The following is a 24,054-nucleotide window of genomic DNA, read 5'->3' on the forward strand; positions in this document are numbered from 1 at the left end:
CTACGGACAACGAAGTATGGATTACTGGGTAGAAGTTTGGGGAGCCTCTCCGGGAAGGAGAACAATTTTGGCTACTGGACGCCGGACAATGCCGCGCGCCGTCCGGATGTCGACTACGCGGACATTGCCATCGGCTCCAGGAAAGACGGAGTCGATTCTACCGAGTCGCCACTCATTTGAGGGCAGATTGTCGTCTTTGATGACGACCATGTCCCCGACCCGCATATTCTCGGTGGGACACTTCCACTTATTGCGCTTGTGGAGCTCTTTCAGGTATTCATCCTTCCATCGAGCGCGGAATTGCTGATGGAGCGCTTTCAAGTGTTGCCACCTGTTTAATATTGTCTTAGATTCTCCCTTTACTTCGGGCTCCACTATGGATAGAAGAGGGCCGCCGACAAGAAAGTGCCCTGGTGTCAACGCTAGAAGATCAGTGGGATCCTCTGACATGGGAGATAGCGGTCTGGAATTTAGACAAGCTTCAATCTTCGCTAGCAGAGTGGCAAGTTCTTCAAAAGTGTATTTCCGCGTAGCTGTGCATTTATAAAACAATGCCTTGAAGCTCTTGACACCAGCTTCCCATAGGCCTCCCATATGGGGTGCTCCTGGCGGAATGAAATGCCAGTCGAGCTGCTGATGACTATACGCATCAGTCACAGACTCTTTAACGGCCTGGAGAAAATCTCGGGACAGTAATGTGGCAGCGCCAACAAAGGTCTTCCCATTGTCCGACTGCACTTGGCGAGGACACCCTCTTCTAGATACGAACCGAGCGAATGCCGCAAGAAATTTCTCGGTCGTCAGATCTGAAGTAGGCTCCAAATGGATAGCCTTGGTGGAGAAGCAAACGAAAACCAACACATACCCTTTAGTAATAAGGCAGGCTCTGCCAGTGTAATTCTTTATGTCGAAGGGCCCTGCGTAGTCCATACCCGTGTACGTGAATGGACGGGAGAATGACACTCGTTCTCTTGGCAAATTTCCCATCATCTGACTTTGCAATCGCTTTTTGTAGATACCGCAGACCTTGCAGGCATTGATAACTGCCTTCACCAAGTTTTTAACTCTCGGAACCCAATATCTGGAACGGGTGAGACGTACCACCAACTGATTACCCCCGTGTAGCGTAATGAGATGGGTGAACTTTACCAGAAGCCGAGAGAGTGAACATTCGTACGGGAGGATTATCGGGTGTCGTTCATCGTAACGCAAACTTTCAGAGGCTGTGACACGGCCACATGCCCTTATCAGCCCCTCCTGATCTAGGAAGGGGTTCAAGGAGAGGATCGAACTGGAAGGGGGCACCGGAACCTTCTGACTCAAGCAGCGATACTCGTTCGTTAAATACCTGCGCTGAGTGCAGAGAATCATGAGCCGTTCGGCGGCGACAAGTTCCTTGGCCTCCAGACGGATCTCTGAAAGCGGCGATTGTTTCTTGCACCGATTGATAAAACGCTGGACATACGCGAGGACCCGCAACGCTCTATCCAATTTGGAAAAACGATCAAGGAAGTCTTCGTTCGGAATATATGCTACGTGGGCTTTGACTGCTCGCTTTTCGATCTCGGTCACGGGAAGGTCGGTCCCCTGGCTAGGCCATTGGCTGCGTGGCTTTTGCAACCAAGTGGGTCCATGCCACCAGAGAGAACTACCGACAAGCTCTGGAAGGGCTACCCCTCGACTAGCCAAGTCAGCGGGATTATGTTCGGATTAAACGTGTGACCAGTTGGCTGCCTCTGTGGACTGAGTGATCTTCGTCACTCTGTTGGCAACGAAAGTAGTCCAATGGCAAGCTGGTTTTGCTAACCATGCCAACACAATGGTGGAATCGGTCCAGCAGTGGAGACTCGAATTCAGCATCGGCATGCTGGGAAGGATCGCTTCAGCCATTTCGGCTAGCAGTAAAGCTCCGCACAGCTCTAGGCGAGGAAGCGACACAGTTTTGACTGGCGCAACACGCGTCTTGGCGGTGAGCAGGTGTACCATCGTGGTATGTCCCATCTCTACGCGCACGTAGACCGCAGCGCCGTAGGCTTTCTGCGAGGCATCACAAAATCCATGATGCTCTAAGCGGAATTCTGGGCGAAAGGAAACCCATCTTGGAATCCGGACCTGATCAAGGACCGAATAGCTCTGAAGAAAACTGTGCCACCTTTGGCACAACTCAGATGGCAGCTTATCGTCCCACCCCAGCTCCTGAAGCCAAATCTCTTGCATAAAGATCTTGGCACACACAACAAATGGAGCGAGCCAGCCTGCTGGATCAAACAGTTTGGCAATTTGGGAAAGCACCTGGCGTTTTGTGGGGGAGATTTCTGTGGGTAGATCTGGGGGGACGAAGAAAAACTCATCGGACGTCGCCCTCCACCGTACACCGAGAGTCTTGGCTGTACTTTCAGTGTCGAGATCCAGGAAATCGCTGTTCAGAAGATGACCGGCTTGGATATGAGCTAACACCTCTTTGTTGTTGGACGTCCATTTTCTTAACGGAAAGCCCGCGGAGTCTAGGGCACTCTGTAACTCCTTTATTGTGAGCTGAGCATCTTCAGCAGAGTCAGCTCCCGAAAGGACATCGTCTACATACATTGCATTACGAATGACTTTGCTCGCTCTTGGATGGCTGAGCTGCACGTCAGTCGCCAGCTGTTGTAGGACTCGTATCGCCAGGAAGGGCGCACAATTAATCCCGAAAGTTACCGTCTTTAACTCAAAATCTCGAATGTACCCCTCGCTGTTTCGGAATAAAATGCGTTGGAACGGGGTATGCTTCGGGTCTACCCAGATCTGTCGATACATTTTCTCGATATCGGCACTGTAAACGTATCGGAAATATCGCCACTTCAGAATTTGAATGGTCAGATCGGACTGTAAGACCGGGCCAGCATGAAGGATATCATTTAGACTGACCCCATTGTCTGAAGGGCTGGAGGCATTGAACACCACACGAAGCTTGGTGGTCGTACTTTCCGGCTTGAGCACGGCATGATGCGGAAGATAATAACTCGCAGAATTATGGGTAGGAAAGACCTCTTTCATGTGGTTGAGATCGAGATATTCTTGAATGACGGTATCGTACTTAATTTTCTGTTGGCTGTCCCTTTTTAAACGCTGCTCGTTTCTTAAGAATTGAGCCAACGCGAAGGATCTGGAGTGTCCCAGGGCGGACTTTACGTTCTCTGGATCACGGAATGGAAGGTGTACGATATATTTTCCACTAAAGTCTCTCGTGGTTGTCCGGAGGAAATTTTCCTCACAAGCCAAATCGGAATCTTTTGCCATTTTTATTGGCAGATCCTCCACCTCCCAAAACTTGGTGAGAAGTTGATCCAGGTTTGAATAAAATATATGGGAGATTCGAGTGGAGAAAGCGGAAATTTGCTCTTGCCTAGCAGCTGGTATTGGTCCGGTAAGGATCCAACCGAATATGGTCTCTTGACCAAGAAGAGAGCCACAGACGTTTGCTCGGGTGCCGCTTAGGAGTATGGAAGGCAGCAGATCAGCCCCGATTAACACGTCTATTTGTGCACTCTCATAGAATTTCGGGTCTGCCAAAGAAAATTCGGGAAGTTCCCGTAGGAAATGCTGCGGAATTGAGCAGGACGGAAGTTGACCAGCTAATTCCGGAAGGACATACGCCGTCGCGTCTAGTTGCAGACCAGGCCTGGTCGGAGATCGAATTGAAAATTGGCAAAGCTTTTTGGACTCTGCTGCCAGTGTTTGGCTTAAGCCGGAGACTTGGGCTCGAATGATCTGATGAGGCAACTTAATCAAGTTGAACAGCCGCTCGGTCATGAATGTTGCCTCCGATCCAGAGTCGATCAAGGCCCGAGCCTTGAAGGTTGATCCCAAATGGCAAACGTCAATAATGGCGGTGCCCAGCAAGACGGATCTATGACCCGTGGCAAGATAATTTTGCACCGTGGAGGTTGCGGCAGTGGTTGTCGCTGGAGCGGTCGTAGTTGGTCTTGACCTGGGCGCAGAAGTTGGAGTTGGAGTCGAGAGCGTTGGAGACGCGTTACCTCGATGGAGAAGCGTGTGATGGCGGCCGCGGCACGTGAAGCAACTATGAGTGCTGTCACAGTCCCGTAGCTGATGTCCTCGTGCAAAGCAGTTCAGACACAGCTTTTTGCCTTTGATATACGCGGACCGCTCATCGACAGACATCCGGAGAAACCGTGCGCATGTCCGCACTGGATGGTTTTCTCGATTGCACAAGTCGCACCCTCTACCTCTGGGTACTACTCTTGCTTCAAAGGAGTGGATTCTGCGTGCCGTGGAATTAGAGGCTGCCGCTCTGGGCTGAGGCTGACTAGAGCCTGACGGACGGACATCATCTATGGCCTCTAGTGTCCTGTGACGCTCAGTGAGGAAGTTATTTAACTCCTGCCACGTGGGAACATCGACCTTGTTGTGGAGCGACTGCTCCCAGAGGGAAAGTGTCAACTTTGGAAGTTTGGCGGAGACCATATAAACTAATAGGCAATCCCAATTGTCGGTGCTAATATCGCTCGTTTCTAAAGCGGTAAGGCAACTCTGGATGGTGTCTTGAAGCTCTCGCAAAGCTGGCCCAGATTCCTGAGTGATGGACTGCACATTGAACAGTATTTTCAAATGACTGTTTACTAACAACCGTTTGTTTTCGAAACGCTTAGTTAGGTTATCCCAGGCTGAGCGAAAACCATCGTTAGTTAAAGGCGACTTTGCCACAATTGTGTGTGCTTCGCTACTCGTTTTGGAATTCAGGTGGAACAATTTCTCGACCGGCGTCAATCTTGGATTGTTAATATAGATCGCCGTGAAAAGGTCCCTAAACGTCGGCCAGCGAAGATAATCGCCGGTGAAGACCTCGGTATCACACGGAGGTAGCCGACAACCTGAAGGAACGTAGGTCTGGGACGGATCAGCTTGTGTTTGGGGGGTTCGTGGAGCTTGCGCAATAAGATCCTCTATATTCGCACCACACCTTTCGTAGACGCCGTAGCAATAATTATATTTCGCTCGGAGAATTGGCAAGCTGTCAGCTGCACTGTCTCCGGCTGAAATCAGGCGTACATTGCACTCATCGTACTCTTTTTTGATGCGCTCCCACAATGCTCGGACCTCTTCGCGTCGGATATTTAGCATGGACATGCTCGGGGGAGTCGGCGACGGAGTGTTGCATCTCGCTTCGAATTCACTGAGACGATCTGAAACCTCAATGAATTGATTCAGCGCAAGATCGGACGCAGCTAGAGCCATTTTTGTCTCGGAACGAGTGAGCCTTGCTTGGGGAGAGGGAGTCTTACTGGAAGGTTTAGGTGTGGGCGGCTTGACAACAATTTTCGGAGTTTTTGTTGGTGGAATGGGAGATTTTTTATTCCCACCTTCACTGGACATGCCAAAAAACGAACCCTGTACTGTGTGTACTGGTCGTGAGAAACAAATTTTAGACCTTTGTTGCTGGAATTGCACTCTTGAAAAAATTTGTATTTAGCTGACTTGTGGAATTTGTCTCGCTAGAGGGAGACGGTCTATGGAAGCGACGATAAATTAAAAAGGAATATATGCCCAGTGGAAACGGGGTATATTTAATATGCACAGGAGCGAAAAAAAAACCCAGAATAATTAAATAATGTTTATTCTTAATGTTATTAAGAATATTATAATTAGTATATTTATAATTCGGATATGTGATTATTATTTTGTGTGGTATTTATTTATTTTATTTTAGAAAATAATACCAACTGTGGTAAAGACAAAAAAAACCCAAACGGGTAGTTTATTCGAAGAATGGAAGTTAATTATTTATCCAAAAATAATTTATTTGCAAATATTTAATTTCTGAGCTATCAACAAACGGTGTGCCGTACGGAGTGACGTTCACACTTAAATTTTTTGGAACCAGACAAAGAAATAAATTTTATTTATTTTTAATTATTGTATGTTGCTGGACAAAAAAAACAAATCAAATAATAAAAAAATTAATTTCCAATTATTTTGGTATTTTTAATTTTAATTTGACTGGAATATTAATTATGTGTTGTTATTGGAGTTGGAATTTATTTATTGCCGCTCAGAAATAATTTATTTTATCTTTGGAAAAAATTTATATGTTTAAGACCTTGCACTGGATGTCGTGCAACGGCTCCCTAATGGGTATGGGTGTATATGTGTATATTGGTATGCTGGATTTGGATATAAGTGTATATATGTATATATGTGCGTTTGTGCAGTTCGCGCTCACGCCAAAAAATGTTAGAAATAAAACACACTGCAACCAACAAAGTTTTCCGAGTCGGTGGTGGATTTTAATTATTTATTTTATTCTACACGGAGGCCGACGGAAAACTTTTAATGTTGGTATATTTTCGCTGTAGGAAGTAGAAAATATGTATGGAGTATATTGAATATATTTGGAGATATATTTATGTATGTGCGTTCGTGCAATTCGCGCTCACGCCAAAAAATGTTAGAAATAAAACACACTGAAACCAACAAACCGCCAACTCGCAGAGCGCTTGCTTCTCCACCGCGCTCAGCATCCTCGACACCAGAGCCCTCGACTCGCGCAGCGCGCGCTGCTCCGACGCTGGCAACCCTCCTTCAACACCACGTCGTCAACGTCCTTCCAACGGCTTTGGTCACCCTGGAGGCGGGTCCGAAGATCGTGGACACCGTGGCTCACATAGACCCCTGCTCGCCTCAAAGCTGCATCGACGCCACCCTGGCGTCCAGCCTTCGTCTGCCGACCACCAATGTCGGAAAAGAAAGGGTGTGCACGGCGATCCTCCGATCGAAGGTCGTCGAGGGAGCTGCGTTGGATGTCGTCCTAAAGATCGAACCCGGCGTCGGCGTCCGCACCCCCATCCGAGCGATCGACGAGTCTGTCGTCGGCCGCTACAAGGACCTTCCGCTGGCCGACAAGCGGTTCTATCTGCCGGCGTCGATTTCCATGGTCCTGGGTGCGGATGTCTACGCCAAGGTCATCCAACCAGGATTCCACCTGGTCGCCGAGGGATTGCCGGTGGCCCAGAAGACCATCTTCGGCTGGATCCTGTCCGGCGCCTGCAACCAGGGCTAATTATGTTGCAACGCCAGCGGTTGCAAGGGGGCGGAATGTTTAGGCCTCTCCCTCTCCCGGAGCTTCTCCCCACACCGCACACTCCCTCTCCCGAAGCTTGGAGCATGTCGCGCTCGGCCGTCCAGGCTCTCCACTCCCCGAGCGCGAGAAGTCTCCGCTGCGCCTCCAAGCGCCTAGCTTAGCTTAGCTTAAGTTAGTTACAAAACGTCAACGTGTGAATAAACGCCCGGCCGGTCCGCGCTATTAACGAAATTTAAAGTCTTTTCTTTTCCGCGATCGTCGAGTGTTTTTTCTCACCCCCACAGCATAACACCGCCAGCCGTAGCTGCCCACCAGGAGTTTGCTGCCTTCAACGTTGGACACCCCGCCACTTCACCAATAATGCAGCTAGATAGATATTTTAATAACAAATTCAGAGAGGTATTCCACTTTTAAATCGGGTAAAAATTTCAAAAGTTTGGGATAAGCAGTGCTGGGATCTGGTCACTTTTCTGCAAACCCATTTTTTGCAAATTTTAACAAGTCGGGGGTCATAAAAAACTACAAAATATTGACCAAAAATTCGAAAATAAACCAATAATGCAGCTAGATAGATATTTTAATAACAAATTCAGAGAGGTATTCCACTTTTAAATCGGGTAAAAATTTCAAAAGTTATGGGCTAAGCAGTGCTGGGTTCTGGTCACTTTTCTGCAAGCCCATTTTTTTGCAAATTTTGACAGGTCGGGGGTCATAAAAAATGACGAAACATTGACCAAAAATTCGAAAATAAACCAATGATGTAGCTAGATAGATATTTTAATAACAAATTCAGAGAGGCATTCCACTTTTAAATCGGGTAAAAATTTCAAAAGTTATGGGATAAGCAGTGCTGGGATCTGGTCACTTTTCTGCAAACCCATTTTTTGCAAATTTTGACAGGTCGGGGGTCATAAAAAATTACAAAATATTGACCAAAAATTCGAAAATAAACCAATAATGCAGCTAGATAGATATTTTAACAACAAATTCAGAGAGGTATTCCACTTTTAAATCGGGTAAAAATTTCAAAAGTTTGGGCTAAGCAGTGCTGGGATCTGGTCACTTTTCTGCAAACCCATTTTTTGCAAATTTTGACAGGTCGGGGGTCATAAAAAATTACAAAATATTGACCAAAAATTCGAAAATAAACCAATAATGCAGCTAGATAGATATTTTAACAACAAATTCAGAGAGGTATTCCACTTTTAAATCGGGTAAAAATTTCAAAAGTTTGGGCTAAGCAGTGCTGGGATCTGGTCACTTTTCTGCAAACCCATTTTTTGCAAATTTTGACAGGTCGGGGGTCATAAAAAACTAGAAAAAAATTGACCAAAAATTCGAAAATAAACCAATAATGCAGCTAGATAGATATTTTAACAACAAATTCAGAGAGGTATTCCACTTTTAAATCGGGTAAAAGATTCAAAAGTTTGGGCTAAGCAGTGCTGGGATCTTGTCACTTTTCTGCAAACCCATTTTTTGCAAATTTTGACAGGTCGGGGGTCATAAAAAATTAAAAAATATTGACCAAAAATTCGAAAATAAACCAATAATGCAGCTAGATAGATATTTGAACAACAAATTCAGAGAGGTATTCCACTTTTAAATCGGGTAAAAATTTCAAAAGGTTTGGGATAAGCAGTGCTGGGATCTGGTCACTTTTCTGCAAACCCATTTTTTTGCAAATTTTAACAAGTCGGGGGTCATAAAAAATGACGAAACATTGACCAAAAATTCGAAAATAAACCAATAATGCAGCTAGATAGATATTTTAATAACAAATTCAGAGAGGTATTCCACTTTTAAATCGGGTAAAAATTTCAAAAGTTTGGGCTAAGCAGTGCTGGGTTCTGGTCACTTTTCTGCAAACCCATTTTTTGCAAATTTTGACAGGTCGGGGGTCATAAAAAATTACAAAATATTGACCAAAAATTCGAAAATAAACCAATAATGCAGCTAGATAGATATTCGAATAACAAATTCAGAGAGGTATTCCACTTTTAAATCGGGTAAAAATTTCAAAAGTTATGGGCTAAGCAGTGCTGGGATCTGGTCACTTTTCTGCAAACCCATTTTTTGCAAATTTTGACAGGTCGGGGGTCATAAAAAAATGACGAAACATTGACCAAAAATTCGAAAATAAACCAATGATGCAGCTAGATAGATATTTTTACAACAAATTCAGAGAGGTATTCCACTTTTAAATCGGGTAAAAATTTCAAAAGTTTGGGCTAAGCAGTGCTGGGATCTGGTCACTTTTCTGCGAACCCATTTTTTTGCAAATTTTGACAGGTCGGGGGTCATAAAAAACTACAAAATATTGACCAAAAATTCGAAAATAAACCAATAATGCAGCTAGATAGATATTTTAACAACAAATTCAGAGAGGTATTCCACTTTTAAATCGGGTAAAAATTTCAAAAGTTTGGGCTAAGCAGTGCTGGGATCTGGTCACTTTTCTGCAATCCCATTTTTTGCAAATTTTGACAGGTCGGGGGTCATAAAAAATTACAAAATATTGACCAAAAATTCGAAAATAAACCAATAATGCAGCTAGATAGATATTTTAATAACAAATTCAGAGAGGTATTCCACTTTTAAATCGGGTAAAAATTTCAAAAGTTTGGGCTAAGCAGTGCTGGGATCTGGTCACTTTTCTGCAAACCCATTTTTTTTTGCAAATTTTGACAGGTCGGGGGGTCATAAAAAATGACGAAACATTGACCAAAAATTCGAAAATAAACCAATGATGTAGCTAGATAGATATTTTAATAACAAATTCAGAGAGGCATTCCACTTTTAAATCGGGTAAAAATTTCAAAAGTTATGGGATAAGCAGTGCTGGGATCTGGTCACTTTTCTGCAAACCCATTTTTTTTGCAAATTTTGACAGGTCGGGGGTCATAAAAAATTACAAAATATTGACCAAAAATTCGAAAATAAACCAATAATGCAGCTAGATAGATATTTTAACAACAAATTCAGAGAGGTATTCCACTTTTAAATCGGGTAAAAATTTCAAAAGTTTGGGGTAAGCAGTGCTGGGATCTGGTCACTTTTCTGCAAACCCATTTTTTGCAAATTTTGACAGGTCGGGGGTCATAAAAAACTACAAAATATTGACCAAAAATTCGAAAATAAACCAATAATGCAGCTAGATAGATATTTTAACAACAAATTCAGAGAGGTATTCCACTTTTAAATCAGGTAAAAATTTCAAAAGTTATGGGATAAGCAGTGCTGGGATCTGGTCACTTTTCTGCAAACCCATTTTTTGCAAATTTTGACAGGTCGGGGGTCATAAAAAATTACAAAATATTGACCAAAAATTCGAAAATAAACCAATAATGCAGCTAGATAGATATTTTAATAACAAATTCAGAGAGGTATTCCACTTTTAAATCGGGTAAAAATTTCAGAAGTTTGGGCTAAGCAGTGCTGGGATCTGGTCACTTTTCTGCAAACCCATTTTTTTGCAAATTTTGGCAGGTCGGGGGTCATAAAAAATGACGAAACATTGACCAAAAATTCGAAAATAAACCAATGATGTAGCTAGATAGATATTTTAATAACAAATTCAGAGAGGCATTCCACTTTTAAATCGGGTAAAAATTTCAAAAGTTATGGGATAAGCAGTGCTGGGATCTGGTCACTTTTCTGCAAACCCATTTTTTTTGCAAATTTTGACAGGTCGGGGGTCATAAAAAATTACAAAATATTGACCAAAAATTCGAAAATAAACCAATGATGCAGCTAGACAGATATTCTAATAACAAATTCAGAGAGGTATTCCACTTTTAAATCGGGTAAAAATTTCAAAAGTTATGGGCTAAGCAGTGCTGGGATCTGGTCACTTTTCTGCAAACCCATTTTTTGCAAATTTTGACAGGTCGGGGGTCATAAAAAATTACAAAATATTGACCAAAAATTCGAAAATAAACCAATGCTGCAGCTAGACAGATATTCTAATAACAAATTCAGAGAGGTATTCCACTTTTAAATCGGGTAAAAATTTCAAAAGTTTGGGCTAAGCAGTGCTGGGATCTGGTCACTTTTCTGCAAACCCATTTTTTGCAAATTTTGACAGGTCGGGGGTCATAAAAATTAAAAATATTGACCAAAAATTCGAAAATAAACCAATAATGCAGCTAGATAGATATTTTAATAGCAAATTCAGAGAGGTATTCCACTTTTAAATCGGGTAAAAATTTCAAAAGGTTTGGGATAAGCAGTGCTGGGATCTGGTCACTTTTCTGCAAACCCATTTTTTTGCAAATTTTAACAAGTCGGGGGTCATAAAAAACTACAAAATATTGACCAAAAATTCGAAAATAAACCAATAATGCAGCTAGATAGATATTTTAATAACAAATTCAGAGAGGTATTCCACTTTTAAATCGGGTAAAAATTTCAAAAGTTTGGGCTAAGCAGTGCTGGGATCTGGTCACTTTTCTGCAAACCCATTTTTTGCAAATTTTGACAGGTCGGGGGTCATAAAAAACTACAAAATATTGACCAAAAATTCGAAAATAAACCAATAATGCAGCTAGATAGATATTCGAATAACAAATTCAGAGAGGTATTCCAATTTTAAATCGGGTAAAAATTTCAAAAGTTTGGGCTAAGCAGTGCTGGGATCTGGTCACTTTTCTGCAAACCCATTTTTTTTGCAAATTTTGACAGGTCGGGGGTCATAAAAAATTACAAAATATTGACCAAAAATTCGAAAATAAACCAATGATGTAGCTAGATAGATATTTTAATAACAAATTCAGAGAGGCATTCCACTTTTAAATCGGGTAAAAATTTCAAAAGTTATGGGATAAGCAGTGCTGGGATCTGGTCACTTTTCTGCAAACCCATTTTTTGCAAATTTTGACAGGTCGGGGGTCATAAAAAATTACAAAATATTGACCAAAAATTCGAAAATAAACCAATAATGCAGCTAGATAGATATTTTAACAACAAAATCAGAGAGGAATTCCACTATTAAATCGGGTAAAAATTTCAAAAGTTTGGGCTAAGCAGTGCTGGGATCTTGTCACTTTTCTGCAAACCCATTTTTTGCAAATTTTGACAGGTTGGGGGTCATAAAAAATTACAAAATATTGACCAAAAATTCGAAAATAAACCAATAATGCAGCTAGATAGATATTCGAATAACAAATTCAGAGAGGTATTCCACTTTTAAATCGGGTAAAAATTTCAAAAGTTATGGGTCACTTTTCTGCAAACCCATTTTTGCAAATTTTGACAGGTCGGGGGTCAAAAAAAATGACGAAACATTGACCAAAAATTCGAAAATAAACCAATGATGCAGCTAGATAGATATTTTAACAACAAATTCAGAGAGGTATTCCACTTTTAAATCGGGTAAAAATTTCAAAAGTTTGGGCTAAGCAGTGCTGGGATCTGGTCACTTTTCTGCAAACCCATTTTTTGCAAATTTTGACAGGTCGGGGGTCATAAAAAACTACAAAATATTGACCAAAAATTCGAAAATAAACCAATAATGCAGCTAGATAGATATTTTAACAACAAATTCAGAGAGCTATTCCACTTTTAAATCGGGTAAAAATTTCAAAAGTTTGGGCTAAGCAGTGCTGGGATCTGGTCACTTTTCTGCAAACCCATTTTTTGCAAATTTTGACAGGTCGGGGGGTCATAAAAAATTACAAAATATTGACCAAAAATTCGAAAATAAACCAATAATGCAGCTAGATAGATATTTTAATAACAAATTCAGAGAGGTATTCCACTTTTAAATCGGGTAAAAATTTCAAAAGTTTGGGCTAAGCATTGCTGGGATCTGGTCACTTTTCTGCAAACCCATTTTATGCAAATTTTGACAGGTCGGGGGTCATAAAAAATGACGAAACATTGACCAAAAATTCGAAAATAAACCAATGATGTAGCTAGATAGATATTTTAACAACAAATTCAGAGAGGTATTCCACTTTTAAATCGGGTAAAAATTTCAAAAGTTTGGGCTAAGCAGTGCTGGGATCTGGTCACTTTTCTGCAAACCCATTTTTTGCAAATTTTGACAGGTCGGGGGTCATAAAAAATGAAAAAAAAATTGACCAAAAATTCGAAAATAAACCAATAATGCAGCTAGATAGATATTTTAACAACAAATTCAGAGAGGTATTCCACTTTTAAATCGGGTAAAAATTTCAAAAGTTATGGGCTAAGCAGTGCTGGGATCTGGTCACTTTTCTGCAAACCCATTTTTTGCAAATTTTGACAGGTCGGGGGTCATAAAAAAATTAAAAAATATTGACCAAAAATTCGAAAATAAACCAATAATGCAGCTAGATAGATATTTTAACAACAAATTCAGAGAGGTATTCCACTTTTAAATCGGGTAAAAATTTCAAAAGGTTTGGGATAAGCAGTGCTGGGATCTGGTCACTTTTCTGCAAACCCATTTTTTGCAAATTTTAACAAGTCGGGGGTCAGCAAAAACTACAAAATATTGACCAAAAATTCGAAAATAAACCAATAATGCAGCTAGATAGATATTTTAATAACAAATTCAGAGAGGTATTCCACTTTTAAATCGGGTAAAAATTTCAAAAGTTTGGGCTAAGCAGTGCTGGGATCTGCTCACTTTTCTGCAAACCCATTTTTTGCAAATTTTGACAGGTCGGGGGTCATAAAAAATTACAAAATATTGACCAAAAATTCGAAAATAAACCAATGATGTAGCTAGATAGATATTTTAATAACAAATTCAGAGAGGCATTCCACTTTTAAATCGGGTAAAAATTTCAAAAGTTATGGGATAAGCAGTGCTGGGATCTTGTCACTTTTCTGCAAACCCATTTTTTGCAAATTTTCACAGGTCGGGGGTCATAAAAAATTACAAAATATCAACCAAAAATTCGAAAATAAAGCAATAATGCAGCTAGATAGATATTTTAACAACAAATTCAGAGAGTTATTCCACTTTTAAATCGGGTAAAAATTTCAAAAGTTATGGGCTAAGCAGTGCTGGGATCTGGTCACTTTTCTGCAAACCCATTTTTTGCAAATTTTGACAGGTCGGGGGTCATATAAAAATTACAAAATATTGACCAAAAATTCGAAAATAAACCAATAATGCAGCTAGATAGATATTTTAATAACAAATTCAGAGAGGTATTCCACTTTTAAATCGGGTAAAAATTTCAAAAGTTTGGGCTAAGCAGTGCTGGGATCTGGTCACTTTTCTGCAAACCCATTTTTTGCAAATTTTGACAGGTCGGGGGTCATAAAAAATTACAAAATATTGACCAAAAATTCGAAAATAAACCAATAATGCAGCTAGATAGATATTTTAACAACAAATTCAGAGAGGTATTCCACTTTTAAATCGGGTAAAAATTTCAAAAGTTATGGGCTAAGCGGTGCTGGGATCTGGTCACTTTTCTGCAAACCCATTTTTTGCAAATTTTGACAGGTCGGGGGTCATAAAAAATTACAAAATATTGACCAAAAATTCGAAAATAAACCAATAATGCAGCTAGATAGATATTTGAACAACAAATTCAGAGAGGTATTCCACTTTTAAATCGGGTAAAAGATTCAAAAGTTATGGGCTAAGCAGTGCTGGGATCTTGTCACTTTTCTGCAAACCCATTTTTTGCAAATTTTCACAGGTCGGGGGTCATAAAAAATGAAAAAAAATTGACCAAAAATTCGAAAATAAACCAATAATGCAGCTAGATAGATATTTTAATAGCAAATTCAGAGAGGTATTCCACTTTTAAATCGGGTAAAAATTTCAAAAGGTTTGGGATAAGCAGTGCTGGGATCTGGTCACTTTTCTGCAAACCCATTTTTTGCAAATTTTGACAAGTCGGGGGTCGTAAAAAACTACAAAATATTGACAAAAAATTCGAAAATAAACCAATAATGCAGCTAGATAGATATTTTAATAACAAATTCAGAGAGGTATTCCACTTTTAAATCGGGTAAAAATTTCAAAAGTTATGGGATAAGCAGTGCTGGGATCTGGTCACTTTTCTGCAAACCCATTTTTTGCAAATTTTGACAGGTCGGGGGTCATAAAAAATTACAAAATATCAGCCAAAAATTCGAAAATAAACCAATAATGCAGCTAGATAGATATTTTAACAACAAATTCAGAGAGGTATTCCACTTTTAAATCGGGTAAAAATTTCAAAAGTTTGGGCTAAGCAGTGCTGGGATCTGGTCACTTTTCTGCAAACCCATGTTTTGCAAATTTTGACAGGTCGGGGGGTCATAAAAAATTACAAAATATTGACCAAAAATTCGAAAATAAACCAATAATGCAGCTAGATAGATATTTAAATAACAAATTCAGAGAGGTATTCCACTTTTAAATCGGGTAAAAATTTCAAAAGTTATGGGATAAGCAGTGCTGGGATCTGGTCACTTTTCTGCAAACCCATTTTTTGCAAATTTTGACAGGTCGGGGGTCATAAAAAATTACAAAATATCAGCCAAAAATTCGAAAATAAACCAATAATGCAGCTAGATAGATATTTTAACAACAAATTCAGAGAGGTATTCCACTTTTAAATCGGGTAAAAATTTCAAAAGTTATGGGCTAAGCAGTGCTGGGATCTGGTCACTTTTCTGCAAACCCATTTTTTGCAAATTTTGACAGGTCGGGGGTCATAAAAAATTACAAAATATCAGCCAAAAATTCGAAAATAAACCAATAATGCAGCTAGATAGATATTTTAACAACAAATTCAGAGAGGTATTCCACTTTTAAATCGGGTAAAAATTTCAAAAGTTTGGGCTAAGCAGTGCTGGGATCTGGTCACTTTTCTGCAAACCCATGTTTTGCAAATTTTGACAGGTCGGGGGTCATAAAAAATTACAAAATATTGACCAAAAATTCGAAAATAAACCAATAATGCAGCTAGATAGATATTCGAATAACAAATTCAGAGAGGTATTCCACTTTTAAATCGGGTAAAAATTTCAAAAGTTATGGGCTAAGCAGTGCTGGGATCTGGTCACTTTTCTGCAAACCCATTTTTTGCAAATTTTGACAGGTCGGGGGTCATAAAAAATGACGAAACATTGACCAAAAATTCGAAAACAAACCAATCATGTAGCTAGATAGGTATTTTAATAACAAATTCAGAGAGGCATTCCACTTTTAAATCGGGTAAAAATTTCAAAAGTTATGGGATAAGCAGTGCTGGGATCTGGTCACTTTTCTGCAAACCCATTTTTTTTGCAAATTTTGACAGGTCGGGGGTCATAAAAAATTACAAAATATTGACCAAAAATTCGAAAATAAACCAATAATGCAGCTAGATAGATATTTTAACAACAAATTCAGAGAGGTATTCCACTTTTAAATCGGGTAAAAATTTCAAAAGTTTGGGCTAAGCAGTGCTGGGATCTGGTCACTTTTCTGCAAACCCATTTTTTGCAAATTTTGACAGGTCGGGGGTCATAAAAAATTACAAAATATTGACCAAAAATTCGAAAATAAACCAATAATGCAGCTAGATAGATATTCGAATAACAAATTCAGAGAGGTATTCCACTTTTAAATCGGGTAAAAATGTCAAAAGTTATGGGCTAAGCAGTGCTGGGATCTGTTCACTTTTCTGGAAACCCATTTTTTGCAAATTTTGACAGGTCGGGGGGTCATAAAAAATTAAAAAATATTGACCAAAAATTCGAAAATAAACCAATAATGCAGCTAGATAGATATTTTAATAACAAATTCAGAGAGGTATTCCACTTTTAAATCGGGTAAAAATTTCAAAAGTTATGGGCTAAGCAGTGCTGGGATCTGGTCACTTCTCTGCAAACCCATTTTTTGCAAATTTTGACAGATCGGGGGTCATAAAAAACTACAAAATATTTACCAAAAATTCGAAAATAAACCAATAATGCAGCTAGATAGATATTTTAATAACAAATTCAGAGAGGTATTCCACTTTTAAATCGGGTAAAAATTTCAAAAGTTTGGGCTAAGCAGTGCTGGGATCTTGTCACTTTTCTGCAAACCCATTTTTTGCAAATTTTGACAGGTTGGGGGTCATAAAAAATTACAAAATATTGACCAAAAATTCGAAAATAAACCAATAATGCAGCTAGATAGATATTTTAACAACAAATTCAGAGAGGTATTCCACTTTTAAATCGGGTAAAAATTTCAAAAGTTATGGGCTAAGCAGTGCTGGGATCTGGTCACTTTTCTGCAAACCCATTTTTTGCAAATTTTGACAGGTCGGGGGTCATAAAAAATTAAAAAATATTGACCAAAAATTCGAAAATAAACCAATAATGCAGCTAGATAGATATTTTAATAACAAATTCAGAGAGGTATTCCACTTTTAAATCGGGTAAAAATATCAAAAGTTATGGGATAAGCAGTGCTGGGATCTGGTCACTTTTCTGCAAACCCATTTTTTGCAAATTTTGACAGGTCGGGGGTCATAAAAAATTACAAAATATCAACCAAAAATTCGAAAATAAACCAATAATGCAGCTAGATAGATATTTTAATAACAAATTCAGAGAGGTATTCCACTTTTAAATCGGGTAAAAATTTCAAAAGTTTGGGCTAAGCAGTGCTTGGATCTTGTAACTTTTCTGCAAACCCATTTTTTGCAAATTTTGACATGTCGGGGGTCATAACAAATTACAAAATATTGACCAAAAATTCGAAAATAAGCCAATTATGCAGCTAGATAGATATTCTAATAACAAATTCAGAGAGGTATTCCACTTTTAAATCGGGTAAAAATTTTAAAAGTTATGGGCTAAGCAGTGCTGGGATCTGGTCACTTTTCTGCAAACCCATTTTTTGCAAATTTTGACAGATCGGGGGTCATAAAAAACTACAAAATATTTACCAAAAATTCGAAAATAAACCAATAATGCAGCTAGATAGATATTTTAATAACAAATTCAGAGAGGTATTCCACTTTTAAATCGGGTAAAAATATCAAAAGTTATGGGATAAGCAGTGCTGGGATCTGGTCACTTTTCTGCAAACCCATTTTTTGCAAATTTTGACAGGTCGGGGGTCATAAAAAATTACAAAATATCAACCAAAAATTCGAAAATAAACCAATAATGCAGCTAGATAGATATTTTAATAACAAATTCAGAGAGGTATTCCACTTTTAAATCGGGTAAAAATTTCAAAAGTTTGGGCTAAGCAGTGCTGGGATTTGGTCACTTTTCTGCAAACCCATTTTTTGCAAATTTTGACAGGTCGGGGGTCATAAAAAATTACAAAATATTGACCAAAAATTCGAAAATAAACCAATAATGCAGCTAGATAGATATTCAAATAACAAATTCAGAGAGGTATTCCACTTTTAAATCGGGTAAAAATATCAAAAGTTATGGGCTAAGCAGTGCTGGGATCTGGTCACTTTTCTGCAAACCCATTTTTTGCAAATTTTAACAAGTCGGGGGTCATAAAAAATTACAAAATATTGACCAAAAATTCGAAAATAAACCAATAATGCAGCTAGATAGATATTTAAATAACAAATTCAGAGAGGTATTCCACTTTTAAATCGGGTAAACATTTCAAAAGTTATGGGTTAAGCAGTGCTGGGATCTTGTAACTTTTCTGCAAACCCATTTTTTGCAAATTTTGACATGTCGGGGGTCATAACAAATTACAAAATATTGACCAAAAATTCGAAAATAAGCCAATAATGCAGCTAGATAGATATTCTAATAACAAATTCAGAGAGGTATTCCACTTTTAAATCGGGTAAAAATTTCAAAAGTTATGGGCTAAGCAGTGCTGGGATCTGGTCACTTTTCTGCAAACCCATTTTTTGCAAATTTTGACAGGTCGGGGGTCATAAAAAATTACAAAATATCAGCCAAAAATTCGAAAATAAACCAATAATGCAGCTAGATAGATATTTTAACAACAAATTCAGAGAGGTATTCCACTTTTAAATCGGGTAAAAATTTCAAAAGTTATGGGCTAAGCAGTGCTGGGATCTGGTCACTTTTCTGCAAACCCATTTTTTGCAAATTTTGACAAGTCGGGGGTCGTAAAAAACTACAAAATATTGACAAAAAATTCGAAAATAAACCAATAATGCAGCTAGATAGATATTTTAATAACAAATTCAGAGAGGTATTCCACTTTTAAATCGGGTAAAAATTTCAAAAGTTATGGGATAAGCAGTGCTGGGATCTGGTCACTTTTCTGCAAACCCATTTTTTGCAAATTTTGACAGGTCGGGGGTCATAAAAAATTACAAAATATCAGCCAAAAATTCGAAAATAAACCAATAATGCAGCTAGATAGATATTTTAACAACAAATTCAGAGAGGTATTCCACTTTTTAAATCGGGTAAAAATTTCAAAAGTTTGGGCTAAGCAGTGCTGGGATCTGGTCACTTTTCTGCAAACCCATGTTTTGCAAATTTTGACAGGTCGGGGGTCATAAAAAATTACAAAATATTGACCAAAAATTCGAAAATAAACCAATAATGCAGCTAGATAGATATTTAAATAACAAATTCAGAGAGGTATTCCACTTTTAAATCGGGTAAAAATTTCAAAAGTTATGGGATAAGCAGTGCTGGGATCTGGTCACTTTTCTGCAAACCCATTTTTTGCAAATTTTGACAGGTCGGGGGTCATAAAAAATTACAAAATATCAGCCAAAAATTCGAAAATAAACCAATAATGCAGCTAGATAGATATTTTAACAACAAATTCAGAGAGGTATTCCACTTTTAAATCGGGTAAAAATTTCAAAAGTTTGGGCTAAGCAGTGCTGGGATCTGGTCACTTTTCTGCAAACCCATGTTTTGCAAATTTTGACAGGTCGGGGGTCATAAAAAATTACAAAATATTGACCAAAAATTCGAAAATAAACCAATAATGCAGCTAGATAGATATTTAAATAACAAATTCAGAGAGGTATTCCACTTTTAAATCGGGTAAAAATTTCAAAAGTTATGGGATAAGCAGTGCTGGGATCTGGTCACTTTTCTGCAAACCCATTTTTTGCAAATTTTGACAGGTCGGGGGTCATAAAAAATGACGAAACATTGACCAAAAATTCGAAAATAAACCAATGATGTAGCTAGATAGATATTTTAATAACAAATTCAGAGAGGCATTCCACTTTTAAATCGGGTAAAAATTTCAAAAGTTTGGGCTAAGCAGTGCTGGGATCTGGTCACTTTTCTGCAAACCCATTTTTTGCAAATTTTGACAGGTCGGGGGTCATAAAAAACTACAAAATATTGACCAAAAATTCGAAAATAAACCAATAATGCAGCTAGATAGATATTCGAATAACAAATTCAGAGAGGTATTCCACTTTTAAATCGGGTAAAAATTTCAAAAGTTTGGGCTAAGCAGTGCTGGGATCTGGTCACTTTTCTGCAAACCCATTTTTTGCAAATTTTGACAGGTCGGGGGTCATAAAAAATTACAAAATATTGACCAAAACTTCGAAAATAAACCAATAATGCAGCTAGATAGATATTTTAATAACAAATTCAGAGAGGCATTCCACTTTTAAATCGGGTAAAAATTTCAAAAGTTTGGGCTAAGCAGTGCTGGGATCTGGTCACTTTTCTGCAAACCCATTTTTTGCAAATTTTGACAGGTCGGGGGTCATAAAAAACTACAAAATATTGACCAAAAATTCGAAAATAAACCAATAATGCAGCTAGATAGATATTCGAATAACAAATTCAGAGAGGTATTCCACTTTTAAATCGGGTAAAAATTTCAAAAGTTTGGGCTAAGCAGTGCTGGGATCTGGTCACTTTTCTGCAAACCCATTTTTTGCAAATTTTGACAGGTCGGGGGTCATAAAAAATTACAAAATATTGACCAAAAATTCGAAAATAAACCAATAATGCAGCTAGATAGATATTTTAATAACAAATTCAGAGAGGTATTCCACTTTTAAATCGGGTAAAAATTTCAAAAGTTTAGGCTAAGCAGTGCTGGGATCTGGTCACTTTTCTGCAAACCCATTTTTTGCAAATTTTGACAGGTCGGGGGTCATAAAAAATTACAAAATATTGACCAAAAATTCGAAAATAAACCAATAATGCAGCTAGATAGATATTCGAATAACAAATTCAGAGAGGTATTCCACTTTTAAATCGGGTAAAAATTTCAAAAGTTTGGGCTAAGCAGTGCTGGGATCTGGTCACTTTTCTGCAAACCCATTTTTTGCAAATTTTGACAGGTCGGGGGTCATAAAAAATTACAAAATATCAACCAAAAATTCGAAAATAAACCAATGATGCAGCTAGATAGATATTTTAACAACAAATTCAGAGAGGTATTCCACTTTTAAATCGGGTAAAAATTTCAAAAGTTATGGGCTAAGCAGTGCTGGGATCTGGTCACTTTTCTGGAAACCCATTTTTTGCAAACTTTCACAGGTCGGGGGTCATAAAAAATTACAAAATATTGACCAAAAATTCGAAAATAAACCAATGATGCAGCTAGATAGATATTTTAATAACAAATTCAGAGAGGTATTCCACTTTTAAATCGGGTAAAAATTTCAAATGTTATGGGCTAAGCAGTGCTGAGATCTGGTCACTTTTCTGCAACCTCGTTTTTTGCAAATTTTGACAGGTCGGGGGTCATAAAAAATTACAAAATATTGACCAAAAATTCGAAAATAAACCAATAATGCAGCTAGATAGATATTTTAATAACAAATTCAGAGAGGTATTTCACTTTTATATCGGGTAAAAATTTCAAAAGTTATGGGCTAAGCAGTGCTGGGATCTGGTCACTTTTCTGCAAACCCATTTTTTGCAAATTTTAACAAGTCGGGGGTCATAAAAAACTACAAAATATTGACAAAAAATTCGAAAATAAACCAATAATGCAGCTAGATAGATATTCTAATAACAAATTCAGAGAGGTATTCCACTTTTAAATCGGGTAAAAATTTCAAAAGTTTGGGCTAAGCAGTGCTGGGATCTGGTCACTTTTCTGCAAACCCATTTTTTGCAAATTTTGACAGGTCGGGGGTCATAAAAAATTACAAAATATCAACCAAAAATTCGAAAATAAACCAATAATGCAGCTAGATAGATATTTTAATAACAAATTCAGAGAGGTATTCCACTTTTAAATCGGGTAAAAATTTCAAAAGTTATGGGCTAAGCAGTGCTGGGATCTGGTCACTTTTCTGCAAACCCATTTTTTGCAAATTTTGACAGGTCGGGGGTCATAAAAAATTACAAAATATTGACCAAAAAATTCGAAAATATACCAATAATGCAGCTAGATAGATATTTTAATAACAAATTCAGAGAGGTATTCCACTTTTAAATCGGGTAAAAATTTCAAAAGTTTGGGCTAAGCAGTGCTGGGATCTGGTCACTTTTCTGCAAACCCATTTTTTGCAAATTTTGACAGGTCGGGGGTCATAAAAAATTACAAAATATTGACCAAAAATTCGAAAATAAACCAATAATGCAGCTAGATAGATATTCGAATAACAAATTCAGAGAGGTATTCCACTTTTAAATCGGGTAAAAATTTCAAAAGTTTGGGCTAAGCAGTGCTGGGATCTGGTCACTTTTCTGGAAACCCATTTTTTGCAAACTTTCACAGGTCGGGGGTCATAAAAAATTACAAAATATTGACCAAAAATTCGAAAATAAACCAATGATGCAGCTAGATAGATATTTTAATAACAAATTCAGAGAGGTATTCCTTTTTTAAATCGGGTAAAAATTTCAAAAGTTATGGGCTAAGCAGTGCTGGGATCTGGTCACTTTTCTGCAAACCCATTTTTTGCAAATTTTGACAGGTCGGGGGTCATAAAAAATTACAAAATATTGACCAAAACTTCGAAAATAAACCAATAATGCAGCTAGATAGATATTTTAATAACAAATTCAGAGAGGCATTCCTTTTTTAAATCGGGTAAAAATTTCAAAAGTTTGGGCTAAGCAGTGCTGGGATCTGGTCACTTTTCTGCAAACCCATTTTTTGCACATTTTGACAGGTCGGGGGTCATAAAAAACTACAAAATATTGACCAAAAATTCGAAAATAAACCAATAATGCAGCTAGATAGATATTTAAATAACAAATTCAGAGAGGTATTCCACTTTTAAATCGGGTAAAAATTTCAAAAGTTATGGGATAAGCAGTGCTGGGATCTGGTCACTTTTCTGCAAACCCATTTTTTGCAAATTTTGACAGGTCGGGGGTCATAAAAAATGACGAAACATTGACCAAAAATTCGAAAATAAACCAATGATGTAGCTAGATAGATATTTTAATAACAAATTCAGAGAGGCATTCCACTTTTAAATCGGGTAAAAATTTCAAAAGTTTGGGCTAAGCAGTGCTGGGATCTGGTCACTTTTCTGCAAACCCATTTTTTGCAAATTTTGACAGGTCGGGGGTCATAAAAAACTACAAAATATTGACCAAAAATTCGAAAATAAACCAATAATGCAGCTAGATAGATATTCGAATAACAAATTCAGAGAGGTATTCCACTTTTAAATCGGGTAAAAATTTCAAAAGTTTGGGCTAAGCAGTGCTGGGATCTGGTCACTTTTCTGCAAACCCATTTTTTGCAAATTTTGACAGGTCGGGGGTCATAAAAAATTACAAAATATTGACCAAAACTTCGAAAATAAACCAATAATGCAGCTAGATAGATATTTTAATAACAAATTCAGAGAGGCATTCCACTTTTAAATCGGGTAAAAATTTCAAAAGTTTGGGCTAAGCAGTGCTGGGATCTGGTCACTTTTCTGCAAACCCATTTTTTGCAAATTTTGACAGGTCGGGGGTCATAAAAAACTACAAAATATTGACCAAAAATTCGAAAATAAACCAATAATGCAGCTAGATAGATATTCGAATAACAAATTCAGAGAGGTATTCCACTTTTAAATCGGGTAAAAATTTCAAAAGTTTGGGCTAAGCAGTGCTGGGATCTGGTCACTTTTCTGCAAACCCATTTTTTGCAAATT

General features: G+C 38.1%; 1 pseudogene; it reads right to left on the bottom strand.

Annotated features, from left to right (window-relative positions):
• Nucleotides 1-430: 430 nt before the first annotated feature.
• Nucleotides 431-5,366, bottom strand: LOC122319847 (annotated as a pseudogene).
• Between the last annotated feature and the right edge of the window lie 18,688 nt (nt 5,367-24,054).

This window comes from Drosophila ficusphila, unplaced genomic scaffold (assembly GCF_018152265.1).
Source record: "Drosophila ficusphila isolate 14025-0441.05 unplaced genomic scaffold, ASM1815226v1 contig_238, whole genome shotgun sequence".
NCBI classification, from domain to species: domain Eukaryota; kingdom Metazoa; phylum Arthropoda; class Insecta; order Diptera; family Drosophilidae; genus Drosophila; species Drosophila ficusphila.